Here is a 10,662-nt window from a genome sequence, read left to right as displayed (position 1 = left end):
CCCTTTATGGAAGTAAAAGAGTAAAATATGGCAAAAATGCACAGTTTGGTCTTTCATATTCAATTTGTAAAACTTCCAGAACTCAACCAAATTGCTCAATTTTGTTTTAGAATGAAGCTAGAACTGTCAGCTGTCAAATGACATAGCAATAACATAGATGAGAATGATTCTAGTACTTCTAAAAATGAACTAGTGCCATCTGTTGCAAACAAGCGTCGTGACTTTTCCGAAGACCCAATATATCAAACATAAGTCTTACTCAATATGTAAATATTTGGGCTGCCTGTTTTTCTCAGTGGAATTTAAATCAACATGAAAATAGTTTGACCAAATACAAAGAAAATAATATAACTTTATAAGATATTTTAGATCTTGCCATTAAATAACAAGTATTTTCATATCATACATTTCTTATTTCTGAGAAAATAAAAATGAAACATAGAAATGTGTTATTTAATATTAAATGGACATTTCCAAATGATTCTTGGGACACAAACATATGTGTTTGCTTCTTGCAAACATGAGAGTAATACCATGTGTGTTAATCACTGAAAAACTGACAAATGGAGAGGATTTAAAAAAAATTTATTACCCATAAATTCAATTCACACAGATAAGCACTATTAAAGTAATTGCAGTATTTCTTCACAAGGTCCTCTGCTTTTAAATATTTTGCTATTGTATGTTTATGGCTGGTTGTTTCTATCATATAGATGACCTAGGATTTATACCTGTGTTGGATGTTAAGATTTTGCCAACGTTTTATTGCCACAAATGATCTGTAAGGAACATACAGTTGTACATCTTTGGGCACCCTGGGATTACTTTCTACAAGTGGAATTCAAGGTCACAGAGCAGAGAAATATTGCCAAATAGTGTTCCAGAAAAAAAGGCTTTCTATTTAAACTCAATAATGTCCTATTAAAAATAAAATTGTGTGTTAGAAAAAGAATCATAGAAAGGATAAAATAATCATTCATGTTTACACTGCCCTAAAATTTCTGTGGTTTGATTTCCATTTTGGAATACGTTTTTCTATAGCTATCAATTTTATATACAGTTAAAATGTGATTTAGAAACAATTGGGAATACTACTTTTCTTTACTCCTTGTTGGTTTGTAAGCAATTTGCCATATTGCCAAATGGCCTTTATACTTAGTGAGTACATAATACTCCATAAAGAAGATATGCCATTTCTTTAAAGAGATGACTTACATCATTTTCAATTTCCATTATTATAAACAGTGTTACTCACTTGTATGAATAAATTTTAAAAAACCCATTTCCTAGTAATAAATTCCATTGAATGAGACACTGCTTCATAATATTTGAACAATTTAAGTGATTTTCATGGTGGTTGGTGGCAATGGCAGTATTGCCAAACTGTCGTATAAATTTCAGTTTCAATAAGACTAAATCCTTGTTTCAGTTATTAAAAAATTTCCCACCAGATTTAGAATTTAAATAGCATATGAATAAATATCCAAGACCTTGGAGCCAGACTGTCTGGTTATCATACTAGCTCCTACCTCTTTATAGCTGATTAATATTAGAAAAATTCCTTAGCTATTTTGTCTTGGGTTTCTTAAATGTAAAATGTTTAATACTCTCTACTTCATAGTGGTTTGGTGCATTATGAGAATTAATTTATTTCAAGTATTTAGAATGGAACTTTGCGCATAGAAATAAAAATATCAATACTCTAGTATTGTTAAAGGCTACTATTATGCTATTATTACTAAGTATAAATTGGTGCTAATTTATTTTAATGAATAATATGTTCACACTTTTAAATTTGTGATAAATCACAAAAAAATCGTTCTTATCACATCACTAACAGCTCGCAAAGTAATCAAATTAGCTACTATTTTGTAACTTTTTCCAAATGAGCATTGTGCATCATGATACAAAATTGTAACATTCACAGCATTAATGTTAATTGCCTTTGTTTTACATTATTTTATTCTTTACGATGTAGGATAATATGAAGAAAAGGATAATGTAAAGATGGCAAACTGAAAATAAACTTTAGAATTCTGCTTATATAACTGAAAAAATCTAAGCATAATACTTTATATAATCAATCTAAAATAGAATATTAAATTAAATATGTGTCTTTGTTTTTCATGAAAAGGTTGCTGTTTTCTTTTAAACTCCAGAAAGGGTAATAGCAGCTTGAATTTTAAATCTAATATATTTCAGGAGATTATATTATTGTCCTAACTTTTTACTCCCGTTGACCATTGGTATATTATACTTAGAATTCTCATTCATTTACATTGTTCATAGCTTAGTTAGCCTAGTTTGTTTTAAGAATAACAACAAACAAATCAAAGTTTCTTTAGCTATTTGGATTTAATATATCACATTTAAGTTTAACATTTCTTAAAACTTAGTTCTGAGAAGATTCGTGATGTATGTTACTGTATATATACTTTATGAATATTTTATATTCCTTACATTTCTATTTTATATTCCTTACATTTTACTAGATTAGAGAGAATTGTCAAATCAATTCTAATTCTATATTGCTTTAAATTAAACTTTCAGTTTCACAGAATTTTTTAAAGTAAATGAACATGGCTTGATGTTGGTTTTCCACTGATAATAATACATGTGGCTTGATATGTTTGTCCAATTGCAAATTTCATCACTTTCTCTACCCTAAAGAATTTAAGAGATAGTATTACCTTTTTCATCAATTCCCCATCAGTACATCCTTTTATGAGGGAATTCATTCACATCGTGGATCTGTGATTTTTATTAATACAGTAGGTCCTCTTGAAATATTTTATCTTTTTATTTAATTTGTGTCCTGCAGGGCTTTAATAGTTTATCGTGTATCTGGGTTATTTCATATTTTGTAGGACAAATTAATTTTAATTGGTGACAATTTTATCTTATTATCTACTATCGTTTTCAGTGTGAATTTGTAATTATTTAATTCAAATAAATCCTTGCCTATTACAAAATGTGCACTTTTCTGTTTTAAAATTAATAACATATTTTAGCTATTATTTAATCAATTTTGTACTATTAGAGATATTTAATTTGGGGAATTAATATATTTTATTTTTTTCCCTAAATGCTTTATTATATTTGGTATAGAAAAAACATTGTTATGATTTCCTTTTTCATAGTTTTGGGAGTTATGAGTCTTTCTTTCATTTAACTTATTGTTAATTAATATTATACAATATAATATTTGTTTAAGATTATTTTAAAACTTTCATGAAATATAAAGAAAATGTGTCTTTGAACTCCTATTCAGCCTCCATTTATTATTATTATTATTATTAAATTTATTGGGGTGACATCAATTAGTAAAATTATATAGGTTTCAAGTGTACATATCTATAATTCATCATCTATATATTGCATTGTGTGCTCACCATCCAGAGTCAGTTCTCCTTCCATCACCATATATTTGACCCCCTTTTGCTTCTTGTACCAGCAACCTCCCCTCTTCCTCTCTGGTAACCACTAAACTATTTTCTATGTCTGTGAGTTTTTGTTTCTTTGTCTTGTTCCTTTGTTGTTTTCAGTCTTATATCCCACATATGAAATCATACGGTTCTTGACTTTTTCCATCTGTTTTATTTCGCTTAGCATAATAATCTCAAGATCCATCCATATTGTCACAAGTGGCACTATTCCATCTTGTCTTATGGCCGAGTAGTATCCCATGTGTATGTAGCACATCTTCTTCATCCAATCATCTATCAGTGGACTCTGGGTTCTCCATGTCTGGCCACTGTAAGTCATGCTGCAGTGAAGATAGGGGTGCACATATCTTTACAGATAAATGTTTTTAGATTTTTTTGTGTAGATACCCAGGAGAAGATTGCTGGGTCATATGGTAATTCAATTCTTAATTTTTTGAGGAACCTCCACACTGTTTTCCATAGTGGCTGTACCAATTTACATTCCCACCAACAGTGCGTGAGGGATCCTTTTTCTCCACAGCCTCTCCAACACTTTTAGCTATTTGTCTTGTTGATGACAGCCATTCTAACTGGTGTGAGGTGATATCTCATTGTGGTTTTGATTTCTATTTCCCTAATAGCTAGTGAGGTTGAGCATTTGTTCATATATCTGTTGGCCATTTATATGTCTTCTTGAGAGAAGTGTCTGTTCAGGTCCCCTACCCATTTTTTAATTGACTTGTTTGTTTTCATTGTTGTTGAGTTGTTCGAGTTCTTTATCTATTTTGGATATTAGCCTCTTATCAGAGGCACTGTTGGTAAATATCTTCTCCATTCTGTTGGTTGCCTCTTTCTTTTGTTGATTGTTTCCTTTGCTGTGCAGAAGCTTTAACTTGTGAGTAGAATATAAAATATTGATTATATATAGCATTATTACAAATTGAAACAGATATGAAAGTACATATTAGAGAAGATGTAGAGTGAATTTATTTAATAGTAATATCAAAGATGAAGTTTATTTTATTTCATTTACCACTTTTGAAATGATCTTTTAAAATATGAATGAGTTAAACCTGCTGTCTTTTAGCTATATGTTTGCCAAATGTTAGGTTATTGCATGTACCCTAATTCTCAATTGCTAAGTTGAAAAAAAACAACTCTAAGAAGGAAGGAGGAAGTTATTTCCAATGTCTCTTATGCTTTCATGTATTTCAGTATCAAATTAATTGGAAAATCACCAAGAGAGTGGTCATTATTGACTAGTAGTACACAGAGATATTATTTAATAGTTCTTAGAAAATGAAATTTTATAAAAACACAATGCTTTCTCCCTTATTCCTTCCATTTCACATTAAGTAAAGGAAGCTCAAATTATATAACTCACACACAATGATTGAGCCTTGTTAATTAGTTAGGCCAATAATTTTATTCTATAAAATAGTGTTGTAATATTAGATGGGTGGACATTCCTTGGTTCTTTCTAAAATGCATTTTTCTTGCCTATCAGTGCCAATATTTTCTTGTTTTGTCTGTACTTTAATAGTAGTATTGATGAAATAAGAATTGCTGTTGCCTTATAAAATTAGTTAAGAAGATTATACACAGTTAAATACATTTTAGTGCATGAGTGAAAGAGAATTTGGGATTAAATTGTGTATATCGTTGACTTGTTTGCATGTTCACTTTTTACTGTGCTGTCTACTTGAAATATTTCTCTTTTTCTGAGCAATATTCAGTGGTACATGGTAAATACAGGACAAAACAAAATGCAGTAAAAAATACAGGTAGCTAGTACTGATGACAAAATGTGCTCCTCTTCTTTTGTGCTGATATTTCAGACAGATTGATTATTTCATGATCCACTGAACATTCCTTGTAAATTCCCTACTTAAGGTCATGTAATTTTTGGCCTTACAATATTCCCCTTGGAAGAATTTGTCTGTGTCTATTTAAATCTCTCTACTGAATAAGTCATGTCAAATGCCACTGTTCATGATTACTTTATAAACATTGTTTTTTAGAATCTAAAATTTCATAACTTTTTTGCCTATATTTCTCACTGTTCACTACCATATGGTAATACTCCAATGTTTAAGTAGGCCAACTTTAGTAAGCTGTTTTTTATAGTCATTAGCAACAAGAGAATTTTGAATCAGTCCTTATGTTCCAAAATTGTTCCATACTCTTTAGTCACTTATTTCTACTACGCAGAGAAATGAAACTTCCTACAGATCTACAAATTCACCTGTAACCACAATCACTTTCTTATTTATCCACACCTCTCACATGCTTCTTTTTTTACCTATTTTTGTTTTTTATAAAGTTTAACCATTTTTAAATTTATTTTTAAAATTTTTTATTAAATTTATTGAGGTGATCTCAATTAATAAAATGATAAACTGCTCAAGTACACAATTCTATAATACATTATCTGTATATCACATTGTGTGTTCACCACCGAAAGTCAAATCTCCTTTTGTCAGTCTCCATATCCCTTGACTCTTTTCCCTCCACCTCCCCCCACTTTCCTCTGGTAACCACCATACTGTTGTCTGTGTCTAAGAATTTTTGTTTATTTTTCTTGTTCGTTTGTTGCTTTCAGTTTTATATCCCACATATGAGTGAAATCATACAATTCTTGCATTTTTCCATCTGACTTATTTCACTTAGCATGATATATATAAGACCTGAAACCATAAAATACACAGAAGAAAACATAGGCACTAAACTTATGGGCCTGTGTCTTAGAGAGGATTTAATGAATTTCACCTCAAAGACAAGGGAAGTAAAAGCAAAAATAAATGGATGGGAGTGTACCAAACTAAAAAGTTTCTGCACAGCCAAAGAAACCATCAGTAAAACAAAGAGGCAACCAACTGCATGGGAGAAGATACTTGTAAAAAGTACCTATGATTTAGGGTTAATGTCCAAAATATTTATAAAATTTTAATCAACTTTGTTAAAGAACCATTTTACTTTTTTTATACCAGTATATTTTTCTAAAATTATTTTTATTTACTCCCCAGCAATATTTGATTATTTGTTATTAATAGTGACTTTTTAACATTGTATACATCTTAGAAAATATAAGTTAAGCACAAAAAGAAAAGGAAAATAAAGCAGAGAAAACAAAGTATGAATATCTGTGGATTTATTTTTGCAGTTCATTTTCTACACAGACAGGTAAACAGGCAGATATATTTGTAATTAAACTGTTAATATATCATGAAAAGTTTTCATATGTTGATTAAAATAAACAAACAAGATGACAGGCCCAAAATGGAATCACTTATTCTAAGACCCGTGTCACCAAACCAATGCTTAGGTATGCTTTAGGTTCTCCCAGGAATAGAATCTTACACCAGTCAATGAGGAATCACTTGTTCATCACTAGTTAACTAATCTGCCTGATAGATGCTGCCAGTCCCTAAAGGAAAGTTCAATAACCTACCTGCTTTTCTGTCTAGTATAGCTCCCTTGTTCCTGGTCCCTTCTGCCTCTAAATGTCCAAATGTGTCCAGCTCCTCGGAGTTCCTTTCCATCTGCTACATTGGATGCTGCCCAATTTGAATGTATGTTTGCTCAAATGATGTCTTAAAAATTTTTAATATGCCTCAGTTTATCTTTTAACGATGTCTACATATGTTTTTATGATACTGATTGTTGTTTCTCCCTGTCCTCACTAATACCCACCTCCTTTTTTTCTAAAATATTTCTTGATCAATTGTTTTTTTCCAATTTTAGGTCCATGATCTCCTTTTCTTTATCGGTTTATCTCCCTGTCCAAAGTATTTTTCAACATAAAGCAAAGAAAAATAAGTATTCTCTTTCCTTTGATTTTCTCTTTCATCTCTATCCTTTGTCTCATTACTAAATTTCTTTTACGAGCTTTCCATGTGGTTTGAATTCTTGTCTTCATATCTTGCTAATTCTCAGTAGAAGTAAACATATTTCCTATTACCTATAGTTCCTGCGAAATGGTTTTTTAAATGTCACCTTTGAATTCAATTTGAAAATATATCGTATATCCATTTTTATGCTTGTTGGTTATCTATAGCATTCTATGCACTGGGCACTTGTTAATAAACTACTTTATTAACCACTGATATAGGGTTCTCCAGAGAAGCATAACCAATAAATATAAGGATAGATCAATAAATGATAAATGGATAGATCAATAAGGGGATCCTTTTATGTATGTATGTATGTATGTATGTATGTATGTATGTATCTATCATCTACTATCTATCTATGTATGGAGAAAAATATTTACGTTAAGTGATTGATTCACAAGATGATGGAGGTAGATAAGTCTGAAATGTATAGTGTTGGTTGGCGGATAAGAAATTCAGGTAACAGTTTGCAGTCTTGACTCTGAGATCCACAGGGCAGGTCAGCCAAGCAGGAAACTGAGACAATGTTTCTATGCTACAGTATTGAGGTAGAATTCCTTCTCTGAGGTTCAACAAACCAAAGTATTTACTGAGGATTTTTAACTGATTGGATGAGTCCCACCCATAGGCAATGTGCTTTATATAAAGTCTTCTGATTAGAAGAGTTATTCACTTCTAAAAAAATACCTTCACAGCAACCTGTAGACTGGTGTTTGACCAAACAATGGGGCACCATAATCTAGCCAAGTTGACACATACAATTAATCATCACAGCCACTAATAATTCTCTCTTATACCTCTATGCATTTATAACTTTTTCATTGGTTGTTTCCAATTGTTTTTTCTTTTTAATATGCTTATCAATCTGTCCCTATTTCTTCCTTGTTTTTACCCTAATTGTTATCTCTAGAAAAACATTCTCCTCATATGGTTTAAAGTATTACCATGCAGTTATATTTTTTAAATAAAATTTGTTTCTCCAGCTATAACTTATTTCTTATGAACATACATTCTACTGAATATTGGAAAGATCTATGTAGATAGATGTCCCACAAATCTTCATGAGATAAATATCAATAATTCTAAATCCTGTATTATCCTATGTATTATTAAGTAATATTCTATTGTCTTTCCTGATTCTAGTAACTTAAAAGATAGATTTGAAATGTAATTCTTTACATAAAATCTTTCAATCATTTTCTGTTACTTTAGCATAGTAATCAACTGGTGATCAGAGACTCTACTGTTTGTCCTAATACACTTTCAATTACATCTCCAGACCTTTCTATAAGGAGCCTCATTCCCAGAATTAGCTGTGTAATGTTGAGTGTTGCTTCTTTATCTAAGTACTTGGCATATTAATCATCCAAAAAATTTTCTTTTGAGTAAATACTAAGTTCTTGTCACTTTTTTGTTCCCCTACCATCTTGCCCATCAGTGGATCTAGTCATACAGTTTAATACACAAACAGTTCTGATACAGAAGCAATGACTAATTAGAGATCAGTAAATGCTGAAATCCATAATTTTTAGATATTATTAGAGTTGTTTTTATTATGTTAGATTATATGAAGTGTTCAGTAGTGAAGAAGCTGTGATTAAGTATGCTGGGTTTTTTTATTCATTTTCTCTTTTGGTATAAAGTATTAGCCTGAGAAATGCTGGTGTTAGTGAGGTGGAAAATAGCAAAATGTTTAGCTTACATGTCACAAAATGAATGGCTTTATGTCTTTTTCTGAGCAAGAAATAAATTACATTCTGGGTTCATCTGCATGGGATCCCACCCATTGAGTTAATTAGGATTAACAGATTCTCAAAGATCAGAGGCCACACAAGTCAGAAGAGGAAAATACATTTCAAAAGTTCTGTCAGAAAATCTTCATACTGTATGTTAAATTAAGATTTTCAAATCAGTTAACTGAGTAAAGAAATATTACAGTGTAAGAACATACAAAAAGAGAGAAGGCAAATATACACCAACTTTAAGAAAGATGTTCTTGAAATATAGACCCATAGAGTATAAGATTATCAGGCATTAACTGGGTAAAATGACTTTTAAGATTTCTTGCTCAAATTCCAAAATTCTTGTTCAGAAATTATGTCCCCGTATTTATCTTGATTGTTGATGTTTATTTTTATATACTGAGAATCCTTGTCAATTTTTTAAATGTTGAAGTTAATTTAAATACCTTCAGTTTAATAATAATCCACTGATTAGATAAATAGAGAAGGCTCTTTCAAAATTAAACTGAATTGGTGTTTTAATGTATTTTTATGCAGGATGAAACATCTAACATAGTGTTTATTTTTCATATATAGTAATCTTTATTTTAACCTATGTTTGATAAGCATAGAATAGATAAAGTGACAAATACCCTAATTCTAAATTAAATAAGGAGTTTTAATTATATGCTATAAAGTTCTAATCTTTGTTATGAGAGTAAGCAGGTAACTAGCGATCCTAATAAATATATGAACAATGGAATCATAAATGAGAAAATAAAGATGATTTTACCTGATAATTAATTATCACATTGTTTTTAATAATTTTGCCAGAAAGTATTCAATATAATATTCACGCAATTGAAATGGGGATAACAGTTATTACATTTAACAAGTTTTGGGTTTTTTTTAAAACTTACCAAAGTGATTTACCACAGTGAAGTAATTAGCAAAAACAGTATGCTAAATTTCTGGATTCTGCGATTTAGATATTTGGTAATATGTTTAGAATGTATAATTTGGTTTTATTCTTTAGTTTCTTTTCTGTTTCAATGATGTAACATGAAATGTTCAGTTTTAAGCCCTAATGCTTCTAGCAGCATGTCAAGGAACTCAAGGCTTAGTTGATATACCCCGTAATACTTCACCCCACCTCAGCGGAGGAAGTAGGGTGATATGAATGTGTTTAGAAAATCATATTATTGATCATCACTAGAAGGAACATAGCGTCTCTGTTGGGATCTCTCTCCCACCTCTGCGCTTTGGTGCCATTAGGTTGCTTTTGTATGTAGTGTCCTCATCTTCTTGCATGCCTATGTGGTAAGTCAACCTCTGGTCATTCCTCCTTGTATTAAGGAACCCATAGAAAAAGAAAACAGCAGCTAGAAGTGGTGCCCAGTGACCTACACTAAGCAAAAAGAGCCTTAAAGCTCCATGTGGTGGTGGTCAGAGGACTCAGAACGCACCTACCGTTTAGAGCCAAACCATATAGTTATGCAGATGTGAGTGTATTCTTCTGTGTGTATTTAACTTATTGAGTGGGCAAGTATAATGCATGTATCATATCGAGATGTTTTCCCAGTTCTGGAGAAGAGGATATAAGGCTAATAAACTATTATACTT

Source organism: Hipposideros armiger, unplaced genomic scaffold (genome assembly GCF_001890085.2).
Source record: "Hipposideros armiger isolate ML-2016 unplaced genomic scaffold, ASM189008v1 scaffold_565, whole genome shotgun sequence".
NCBI classification, from domain to species: Eukaryota; Metazoa; Chordata; class Mammalia; order Chiroptera; family Hipposideridae; genus Hipposideros; species Hipposideros armiger.
The sequence above is the reverse complement of the archived record's forward strand: the minus strand, read 5'-3'. Positions refer to the sequence as shown.